This window comes from Ascaphus truei, chromosome 4, assembly GCF_040206685.1.
Source record: "Ascaphus truei isolate aAscTru1 chromosome 4, aAscTru1.hap1, whole genome shotgun sequence".
NCBI classification, from domain to species: Eukaryota; Metazoa; Chordata; class Amphibia; order Anura; family Ascaphidae; genus Ascaphus; species Ascaphus truei.
In genome coordinates this window covers 266621938-266633021 of record NC_134486.1, presented here as the reverse complement: position 1 = coordinate 266633021, position 11084 = coordinate 266621938, and the positions used below count along the sequence as shown (strand labels likewise).

General features: G+C 40.2%; 1 long non-coding RNA gene across 3 annotated transcripts; it reads right to left on the bottom strand.

Moving 5' to 3' along the window:
* Positions 1 to 486: 486 nt before the first annotated feature.
* On the bottom strand, positions 487 to 6383 carry LOC142493426 (uncharacterized). Of its 3 annotated transcripts, none has more exons than XR_012801105.1 (5): positions 6258 to 6383; positions 3786 to 3940; positions 2677 to 2732; positions 1024 to 1103; positions 487 to 787 (listed from the first exon to the last, which is right to left on the bottom strand). It is a non-coding gene; the product is annotated as an uncharacterized LOC142493426 (long non-coding RNA). The 3 variants fall into 3 exon arrangements; XR_012801104.1 differs by having other exon boundaries at positions 773 to 787; positions 933 to 1103; XR_012801103.1 differs by lacking the exon at positions 487 to 787 and having other exon boundaries at positions 884 to 1103.
* Positions 6384 to 11084: the final 4701 nt, after the last annotated feature.

Genomic DNA, 11084 nt, shown 5'->3' with positions numbered 1-11084 from the left:
TCACACACATTTTCAGTTAAGGAACTGATGTTGTTAGTTAATCATAAATACAGAACATACAATAAGTGTTTGTTCAATATTTACACATGTAAATGTAAAACTTATGTTATTGTTATATATAGTTGCCCCTGGAGGACATGTGTCACCTGAGATGGAACAAGTGTCTTCACCTGGGTCAGCCAGCTCAACACTACTAGAAGGTGAGTGTATCATTTGCTGGCCATATAATATGTGCTCTTCTATATGTTATGTTGTCATGTGCATTATTTGTTTTGCACATCTTCTTTAAATAGGATTACTTAGTGTCAGTGAAAATTAAGTGTAAGGCAACATGTATTGTGTTAGTGATGTTAATTATCATGTAGGACTTCTGAGTTTAGAGCAACTTTTCATTCATTCATATTTCATACTGAGTCCAAACATTATTCGTAAGTCAAGGTAGTTTTTAATGAGGTTATAAAACGTATGCTAACATGTTAGGTGTTACTTAGGACACAGTACAATTACATAGTAACACAGCATACATTAACATGCCATTTAATAATGTGTACATTTCTTTTTAGAACATCATGGTGATGAGGATGATGAGTATGATGAGGATGACGCCACAGAAGAGACTGAAATACAATCATGTGACCATGAAGAGGTGCCAATAGAAACTGTTGTACCGCCAAATCGTCCATCAACTTCCACATACGATACAATTGTAGCTTCAGAGGGAAAAATAGTGGACGCAGAAAATCGTCGCCATTCAGACATGATGACAGTGCTGGAAAGGATGATTGGACTGCAGGAAGAAACAGTATCACAATTGGCACATCTCCACAGAGTCTTCATTGAAGTGCCTAAACAGTTGCAAAAAATCAACACCTCATTCGAAGCATTAGTTGTTCAGCAAACACAAGCTAATTACTGGAGAATGACTAATGTACCACAATTCAACACCTCCCAGCCAGGATCTGTTCATGCAGGTCAGTTTTCACCACATTCATCTGATATTCATTCACCAGGCCCAAATGTTACCGGTCAAGTAGCAGACATTGCTGTGCAGGTTCCTGATGACATCCTACCGCTGCCATCTGTACAAATTCAGCAGCAGACACCTACAAAGGAGGCGACAAAAACAAAACAAGACACACATGAAACAGACCAACCATCACTTGTGCAGTGTCTACCAACTTGCTCACATGTGTCACTGGGCACAAGCCCTGTCCGTGAACAGTCACTACCCAAAAGCCCTGTAGGTGAGTCGCTGCCCAAAAGCCCTGTAGGTGAATCGCTGCCCAAAAGCCCTGTAGGTGAGTCGCTGCCCAAAAGCCCTGTAGGTGAATCGCTGCCCAAAAGCCCTGTAGGTGAATCGCTGCCCAAAAGCCCTGTAGGTGAATCGCTGCCCAAAAGCCCTGTAGGTGAATCGCTGCCCAAAAGCCCTGTAGGTGAGTCACTGGCCACAAGCCCTGTAGGTGAGTCACTGGCCACAAGCCCCGTAGGTGAACAGTCACTGGCCACAAGCCCTGCCCGTGAAGTGCCAGAGGCCACTCAAAGTGGCTCTGTTGTGCCTAAAGTTGGTGGCAAAAGAAAAAGGAAAATTCAAGAGACAACAAGCAGGCCTGTTACTCGCTCGCAAAAGGAACAAAAAAAATAAATGTTATAATTCAGAAAATATGTCTTTGGCCTTGTTTTGTTGACTTCAGATTATCTAATTACTATTGTATGTATGCTGAAGACTGTGTTGTTTCCAAACTTTCAACTATGTTCTTGTACACGTGAAGTTTTGGAAATGTTAACACTCATAATTAATTGTGTTATAAATATTTATGTTGTAATCGTCTGTTCAGTAATGGTCCACCAGGAGCCAGTTGCTAAGTTTAGAGAAGCTGCCATTGACTTTGCAGCAAAACATTGCATTTGGGTGTGTTAATTGATGTAAGAATTGCATATGCATATTAGTCACATGCAATTATTAAAACACCTAAGTAAGTGCAAACATCTTTCTTGTACGTGTACAGCAGGATTATGTGTAAATTATTACTTACCTTTGCCTTGCTTGGCCATTGTAATTTTGTCCTTTAATCAGTTGTGTGTTCGTTTCTATAACATCTCAGAATGTATAATAATATATATACACACACACACACACACACACACACACACACACACACACACACACACACACACACACACACACACACACACACACTGAGTGAGTGTGAGTGTGAGTGTGTGAGTGTGTATATATATATATGTATATATGTGTATATATATATGTATATATGTGTATATATATATGTATATATGTGTATATATATATGTATATATGTGTATATATATATGTATATATGTGTATATGTGTATATATATATGTATATATGTGTATATATATATGTATATATGTGTATATATATATGTATATATGTGTATATATATATGTATATATGTGTATATATATATGTATATATGTGTGTATATATATATATATATATATATATATATATATATATATATATATATAGTACTATATAAACTGGTATACACAAACTAATACACTTCATGCTTCCTTGTGAAAGCACACTATTTTAATAATACAGGCCTAATGTTTGAGAAATATCCTAAGTATGAGACTCTAACAGTATTGTGCTTAAACAAATGTTTATTACTTCATTCAATCATGTTTCTCACCATTTAAATAGGTTTCATACAAGGTATACTTAATGCCATCAATGTTGTGTGTACTCCTGCAATATAAAAAAAAATAAAATATTATATATAAATATATATATATTTTTATAAGAGATATATTTTTATATATATATATATATATATATATATATATATATATATATATATATATATATATATACACACGTATTTAAACTCATGCAGACAGGGAGTTAACCAGACTTTCACATACACACAGAAATGTAAGCGGGGAAAAAACATTTCTTTTTGCAGGTGTGTTTTTACTGATATGCCTGGCTAAGAAATATTTTCACACACTGGTCTTTGTTAGTTTTCAAAAAAACACTATGTGAACGCATTCACAGTCTAGGGATGTTTTTCACAAACGAGATAAAAGAAGGAGAAATGTTTCTCCCACAGTCCCATATCACGAACCACAACTGTTAACCCAATTAGACAAACAAATCCAATTGGCGTTTGAAATAAGGAGTCAAAGTAGTTACTTTTGTTGACCTTGACAAGGAAAAACAGGAGTTTGTTAGCCATTCAGCACATTCATTTTGATGAGCAAATAACACAGACCTGCACACAGCTTTTGTGCTACTCAGACATGGCTGATGAATTCGTTAACAATATTAATCCCCTTTTAGGGTATAAGTACATGATCTGTGAAGCCATCTTGAACAGTCGCGGACAGAAAGCAAGCACACGCCAAATCGATGATTTCATTCGAGCAAAATATCCTTATTACCAAGACCGTAAGCATGCACGGAATTTTAATTCCTCAATAAGATTCACTTTATCAAGTAATGACTTTTTTGAACGTGACCAGGATAAGCTACAACACACCTATGGTTTCTGGAAGATTGCCCCGGAAAAACAATTTATCCTGAAAGACGGCACTTATATTGTCGTGAAAGGCATATTTATTCCTAATGGCAATAGCAATGTATCCGCTACTACTGATCCGTTTGAATCGATACGTGCTGCAATATCTGCAGCCTCCATTCCTGAAACCCACATTGTACAAGAACAAAAGTACTATGATTATGTACCAAGCCTTTCAGCTGAAATTGCATTGGAATGGGAACCGGAAGAAATGAACCTACCTCCCGACCAATTATTTGAAGAAAGCAGTGGCGATTCCTATGAGCGCATCCTGGAGGAGATATGTGCCATACTGGATTCAGCGGTTGGGTTAAGCGTGGATGAAAATGGCTTGCATTTCTGGAGCGACCAGTTGCAGCCAGGCGAAGAGTTAATTCTAGAAGAATGGTAAATATAACAATCGTTATGCGTTGACTCTGCGTTTAAATTTTTTTTTTTTTTGTAACCACCATTTTCACTTTCAATGCGTGGATACAGCGTAACATTGCAGACTGCATAACATGTAGCGATCACAAACAAATTGTTTCCTAATACAATATAGTAGGACCTGAAAGAGTAGTACACATTGCTGACGGAATAAATATACGTACTTTCCTATCCCTTTAAACATATTAGCAACATTTTACCATTACTCTAACACATACCTGTTTTGTTATCATGCAACATCTACAACATTGAAAACCGGGTCCACCACGTATGACGTGGGACCCTTGTCATGGGCCAAGGCGTCCTTAAAAAGGATTAGTGATGTAAGTCCCGCCCCCAAGCGACGTGCGCGCCTCAAAGCCTATTGGCTGTCATGTTTTGTTATAGTAACGGTAACTGCAGTGTGTGATGCGTGCGGCTCAGTGTTTGTAGGCGTACCCTGGGCGTTAGCCGAATGTTAATTGAGTGGGAGGAGTGTTAGCGTGCGTTTCACGCTGGCTTAACATGACGTCACACGTATTGCATTTGCGCATTGTGTTATCGGCCGTGCTTTCTGTTCAAACACGTCTGTTTAAAAAGAATACAGATGTACTCGTTTAGAACGAATGTAGTTTCGTCTTCATTGTATTTGAAATAAAGATGTTATGTTTACTGGTATTTTCAACATGTATTGAACGCACAACGTACGCTTTGTTTTGCGCATGCGCTAACAGTTAGTGGAGCCAAGCGTGAAGTGCGTGCGCACACAAAGATGTGCGCGCACATCTTTCAGTATACAGGCAACGTTCACTTCTTATACATAGTTATGCCTGCTACAAATTTAAAGAAACATTACATACTGATGAACAGTTTTACTTCTAACATATAAGTGAGTGACGTGTGTATCTACACAATCATATAGAGCTGCGTAACGCGTTGTCACGGATGCATATCTAGTAAGGTGCCATCTTTGACCATCATGTGTTTGCTGTATTTCAGAGATGTCGGGGAAGATACAATCGGATCAATGTATGATTTCAGAAGAGTCTACCTTTATATGAGATGATTGTGAGGAGGAGCCACCGACTACTATACTACATATGGAACTAATTTTATATTGCTTGCAGCGCTTATTAACAAACAATTAAAAATGTGATACCCTTATGCCTATATTGCATAAGCACTTAATTAACATAATGATGTTGCAAAAGAGTGCCTCATGAATTTTTATTGAGTGTTCTTTAATGACTACTAACATTTTATGACATGGTGTGTTTTATATATAACAACCATTCCCACTCTGCTAACACATTTGTGTATTCTAATATGTAATGGAACGTATGACTGTCGAAACTATGTAACAATAATAATAATAATATGAGCATGTTCATGTATAGGGCTGCTAGTTGTACGCAGCGATTTACAGACACATGTTTCAGCCTGAGGTCCCTGGCCCGTGGAACGTACAAATGTTTTTTTGCCGCATGAGGCACAGGGAGATAAAGTGACTTGGCCAAGGTCACAAGGAGCCCACACCGGGAATTGAACCAGACTCCCCTGCTTCAAACTATCAGTGCCAGTGTGTGTCTTTACTCAGTGAGCCACTCCTTCTCCCAATGTAAAGGACACTTACAACCAAGTAGCCATTTATTTTTAAAATCTCTTGTTACATGGGTATGTAGATAAAATGGTTTGGGACTGTAGCAAATAATGTTAGTGGCCAGATGTTATGGTCCCCTCCAATGCATGATGTTCTGAATATGACATCACCATCATGTTATGAAGTACGTTTCTGTGTATATTTCATTAACCTAACTAACTATAGTTTACTGTGTTTATTAATCGTTTAGAAATACATAGTATAGTCAATATGATGATATAAGCTACCATAATAAAGCTGGTGTTATCATTTGTCGGTGTTATACATGGATCCTACACCAATTGATAGAGACACAAACAGTTGTCTTAAAAAGTGTGTCTATGCTAGTGATGAATGTGCTCCCGTAAGTAAACAAATAAGTACAGTTATCCCCTTTTCTCCAACCACCTCTATATTACATTAATGGAAATTATAAGGAAACATACATAAAATGTGATGAAATGTGAGTAATCATTTTGTAATACAATGCACATGAAAGCTCAAGAGTAGCTAAATGCATATACATGATACAGAAAGTACATATATGTAACATTTGTGTTTAAACCAATATGTTGGGTTTTTAGTTCCAATAATTATAGGAAGATTGAGGTAGCCACATCTTATGAGAGATGTCAGCAAATATACATACCATGATCAGTCATACTGGAGATATACCTATAATGCAAAGGAACAATATATAAATTGCAAACATTGACATGCCATCTTCAGTACCGTAAACAACACAGCAAAGTGTGTATTTGGTGTTAAATGTACAACACCATGTATATTTCATGACATTCAAAATGTAAATCAGGCTGGTGTACACATCATCTGGATGTACATGTTACACTGCACCAATAACATTGTATGTAAGCATACTAGAAGCATGAATGATTATGGGCATAATATGTGTTTTGTCTTAGCATAAGGAATAACACAATGCTAAAATATTATTGCTTTGTTACCCAAGTTGTATTCACATACACACAACTAAAGTACAATTGAAGAGGGATTATATAACCTGTGCAACAATAACATACCGGTGCCACATCCCTTTGTGCACACAGCAGAGAAAAGAAAGGTGTGCAACCCATATTCATCTGTGTCCTAACAGAAGGTTATATAAAGAAACATTATTGTTAATATAACATAATTAAACTATAAAAGTAGTACTAGGATCATATGAGTTTGTACTTACAAGAAAAAAATGAATTGATGAGATTCTGTCGTGTCTGGCCACCACTGGCTGTTTGTTCATTTTCAGCAGCTACATGGGTGGGATGCTCGTCTACCAAAGCCTCAGCTAGGTCTGACTGTACATTGTGCCTGAGTGCAACATTGTGCAAAATGCAACAGGCAAGGATAATATCAGACACTTTTTGAGGCTTGTATAGAAGAGCCCCACCAGTTCTGTCCAGACACCTAAACCTGGTCTTGAGTAGGCCAAATGTCCTCTCTATAACAGATCTTGTAGATATATGGGCTGCATTGTACCTGTCCTCTGCTTCAGTTTGAGGGTTTAGCACCGGAGTCAAGAGCCACGGCCTAATTCCGTATCCTGAGTCACCTATAATGAATGGAGCACACATAAGCTGACATTAGTGATCAAATTGAACAATGCCAACATTCCTAAATCAACATGTGTTTTGTGTTAGAACATGTAAATATGTACTCACCCAGCAGCCAACCAGGTTCAAAATGTCCCTCTTCGAACGCATGGAAGACTGAAGAGTTCCTCAGGATAGAGGAATCATGACTGGAACCAGGGAATTTGGGTACCACATGCATTATCCTCATCGTGGCATCACATACCACCTGTACATTGAGTGAATGGTAGTGCTTCCGATTGCGGTACACATGCTCACTCTGACTAGGTGCAATCAAAGCAACATGTGTGCAATCGATTGCACCCAGCACACATGGTATCCCTGCTATATTATAAAAGCCAGTCCTGACTTCCAGCCACTCTGTCGCCTCTGTAGGAAAATGAATATAATTCCTAGCGCGTCTATTGAGTGCATAGAGAAACTGGGTCAAGGCCCGCGAGAATGTAGATTGCGAGACCCCGCCCACTATGCCCACAGTTGTCTGGTATGACGCGGAAGCAAGATAATGTAATGAGCACAGCATTTTAACAAGCCCAGGGACTGCACGACCTCTGGCTGTGAAAAAATCTAAATCCCCCCTTATCTCCTCATAAAGAGCTAAGATTGCTGCTGAACTCAAACGATAGCGACTTACAATCTCCTCCTCACTCATCCCATCTAACAGGGTTCTCTCCCTGTACAGACGCGGACGAGGCACAAGTTGTCTCCTCTGTCTTCTCCTCTGATCTCCTGTCCCTCTACCTGTCCCTCGGCCTGTCCCTCTCCCTGTCCCTGTCGTATCCGCGTCACTGTCACTGTCCCTCGGTGTGTCCCTCCCTTGCCCTATATGATTGTCTTCATCAGCAAGCATGTCATAGAAAAGAATGTTCCTGCGTCTCCTAAACATTCGCAACATTTTGAAATGAGTAGCTGTGAATGAGCAGGTAATGTGCGTCCTTTAAATAGGTATGTGATGATGTCAGGTGACATAGTAAAATGCAAGGTGTTACATTAACATAATAAAGTACTTCTGTGGCAAGCTGTGTGCACTTGTTGTTCTAAGTATTTGTTGTGTGTATTCTGCAGGGAATGATGATATTTGGCAATGATGTGACGTGAAGCTTTGTACAAAGATTGCTTGCAAATAAATAGTTGCATGTGCAATGCATGTAACACTTGTGAACGCAAGAGTCAGTCATGTAATGAGACAAAAAGGCTGAGATTGACGTGGGAAAAGTTTTGTGTAACATGTGTAATTATCCATGTTATTGTGACATGTTGGCAACAATGAATAGTCGTGTGCATATGCATGCATTTGTGTAAGGAGGATAGTTGGTATAGAATGAGTTTACAAGGTGTCCCAATGATGAATTACTGTACATGTGTGTATTAGTTAGGTTGAAGTGCTTGTAATGCAACGGTTACAATGTAAACATGCAATGTGATTGAGCGTCCAATAAGTGACGTCATGAAAATAGGGAGGACCCAAAAGTATATGTAAACATGAGAAGACAGATGTACATGAACGTTTAAAGATGCGTGTCACATTACAAGCATTGTGTAATGTAAAGGAAGATGAATATACTGTGTATGAGTGACATGTGTGACATGTGTGACATCATGTAAATAATTGTCGCTGAGTTGAGTAAAATGTGTGATATGATGTGAGGTTCTCCTTTAAGAGTGTAGTATAGTATTTTCCCTTGCCACATCATCACATGATGAGTAATGTGACCCGCAAATGCTGAAAACATGTAAAAGTCGAATGTTATGCAAATAAGACACATCAGCTGTGACACAATGGAGGGAATGCCCCCACACTGTAATGCAAATCCCCCTTGTATTGTGAGCAATGAAACGTAAACAGTACTATACTGTTATACGTCCCCGCTCCATTGACTTCCATTGATGTACAGAAGATGTTTTTTTTCTAAGTGCCGTTCCGGCAGCCTTAGCGATCGTTCTCCCGTCCAAACTGCCAACTTTAGTTGGCGGGAGAAATCGGCCATAACATCTCAATTTCGTAGTGCCGATCAGCCCCGATAAGCTGTTTTTTTTTGTTGAATCCAGCCGATTTAAAAAAGTGGCGATCAGTGTCGAAAACAGGCTTATCGGCAGGCGACTGGCCATAACCAAATTATCGGCTCCGAAACCTGGCGATATGAAGCACTTATCGGCGCTTACTGAATCTCAAACCCAATTTTGGCTATAACATGGCCATATTTCCCTTATCAACGCTTACTGCATGAGGCCCTAAGTTCGGTAGGGCGGTCTATCATAATGAAGACAAAGTATGCGAGGTCATACGGGCATGGAGATTTGGAAGGAGTATTTACATGAATAGCATGGTGTATAGGCCGGAGTATGGGTCAGTACAGCCCTATTATGTTAAAGTTACAGACCACAATGGGCAGGAAGTTAGAAAGCCTGACCCGCGCCATAACTACTAGTTAGGTTTTCCATGTTGGGAGGTACCTCATCATTGATTCGCCATCCGGGTGGGACGGTCTGAGGTTATGGGCATTAATAAATTGTGTTTGTATTTCCAGATTGTTCACCTGCAGGATGGTACGTAATTAGGTCCAAGTGGGGACCATTGGATTCCACCTGAGGGAGAGTGTAGCCCTGGTAAGAAATAGAACGTAAAAAAATGCTGTATGGTGCTCTAGAACACTGATCAAAACAATGGCAAGTCCATAAATGTATTCTCCAACTTTAAAGATCCTAGGAGTATCAAGGAAATAATAGACCAAAAATCACATATAGATCACACCTATTTCCACTATAGCACGATGGCCTGGATGGAGTTCCACTAAGATAAGTAACAACTCCCACTAGCTAGTGTCCAGTCAGATTTATCGATGTGGAACAGTAAAAGGTGTATAAGAGTAATGTTACTCACATATTGATGGTCTTCATGATTTTCCTCCTCTGGTGTGTGCATCCGGTTTTCCAAGAGTGACAGCAAGGCAGTATAGGAAGGTTGGAGCACAACTGGGCACAGAAAAAGAAGAACAAACTGCGAGAGAGTGTGAGTCCCATAAAAATATTTAATGGATCAAACCATAAAAATACAGCGAGCCCACGGGCCCCCACCAACGCGTTTCGAGCGAAATGCTCTTTATCAAGGTGTATATGTGTCTATCCTCCTACTGGTATAAGCCCTTCTAAGGGCAGGCTGCCAGTAGTTATCATGGGTTTCCCCCACATCAAGCCCTGCTCTGATGGTAGAAGTAGGTCACCTGACACTGTGTGGAAGGCATAGACACAGGGGCGGTACCTGCTGATGTCATGAAGCGGAGGGCTGTCTCAATTTAGAAGTTGCCTGTTCCTGTCAGTGACAGTAGAGTTGAGTCCTGAGCAGTCAGAGTGTGTGAGCTAGCTAGGTTCCTGAGGATTAGGGCCTAGTGAGATATAGGTGGACCAGTGCCTCTCACCCTGCCTAGGGGGTGAGGGAAGAGCTAGCCCCACCCTGAGTGCCCGTGGCTTGGGGTGGTGGCAGGGACACAGAGTACCCAGGGACCATCCTGAGGGTGTGCAGTCTGGTGGGAGAGAAGACCCTGTACCTGTGATATCACTGTGTTGCTGATGTTGCTGCTACTCTGCTGCTGTGTGCAATATAGAGCTGCTGCTGCTGATTTTACAAAGACTGACTGAGACTGGAATCTCTCATCCCTGTGTGGGAAGTTCTCTGTAAGGGTTCCACCCCATATCCCTCGGGCTTCACAGAGATGGAGGTGTTGCACCACTGAGAAGAGATGAAGGCATTCACCCCAGAAACCTGGTCCTGTCATCCCCCACACCATCGCGGGAGACTCAGGCCCTCCTGTTGCCAGCAGGTATGCACCACACCAAGACACGTAGCCAGACCTTAGTACATCTCAGGGGGT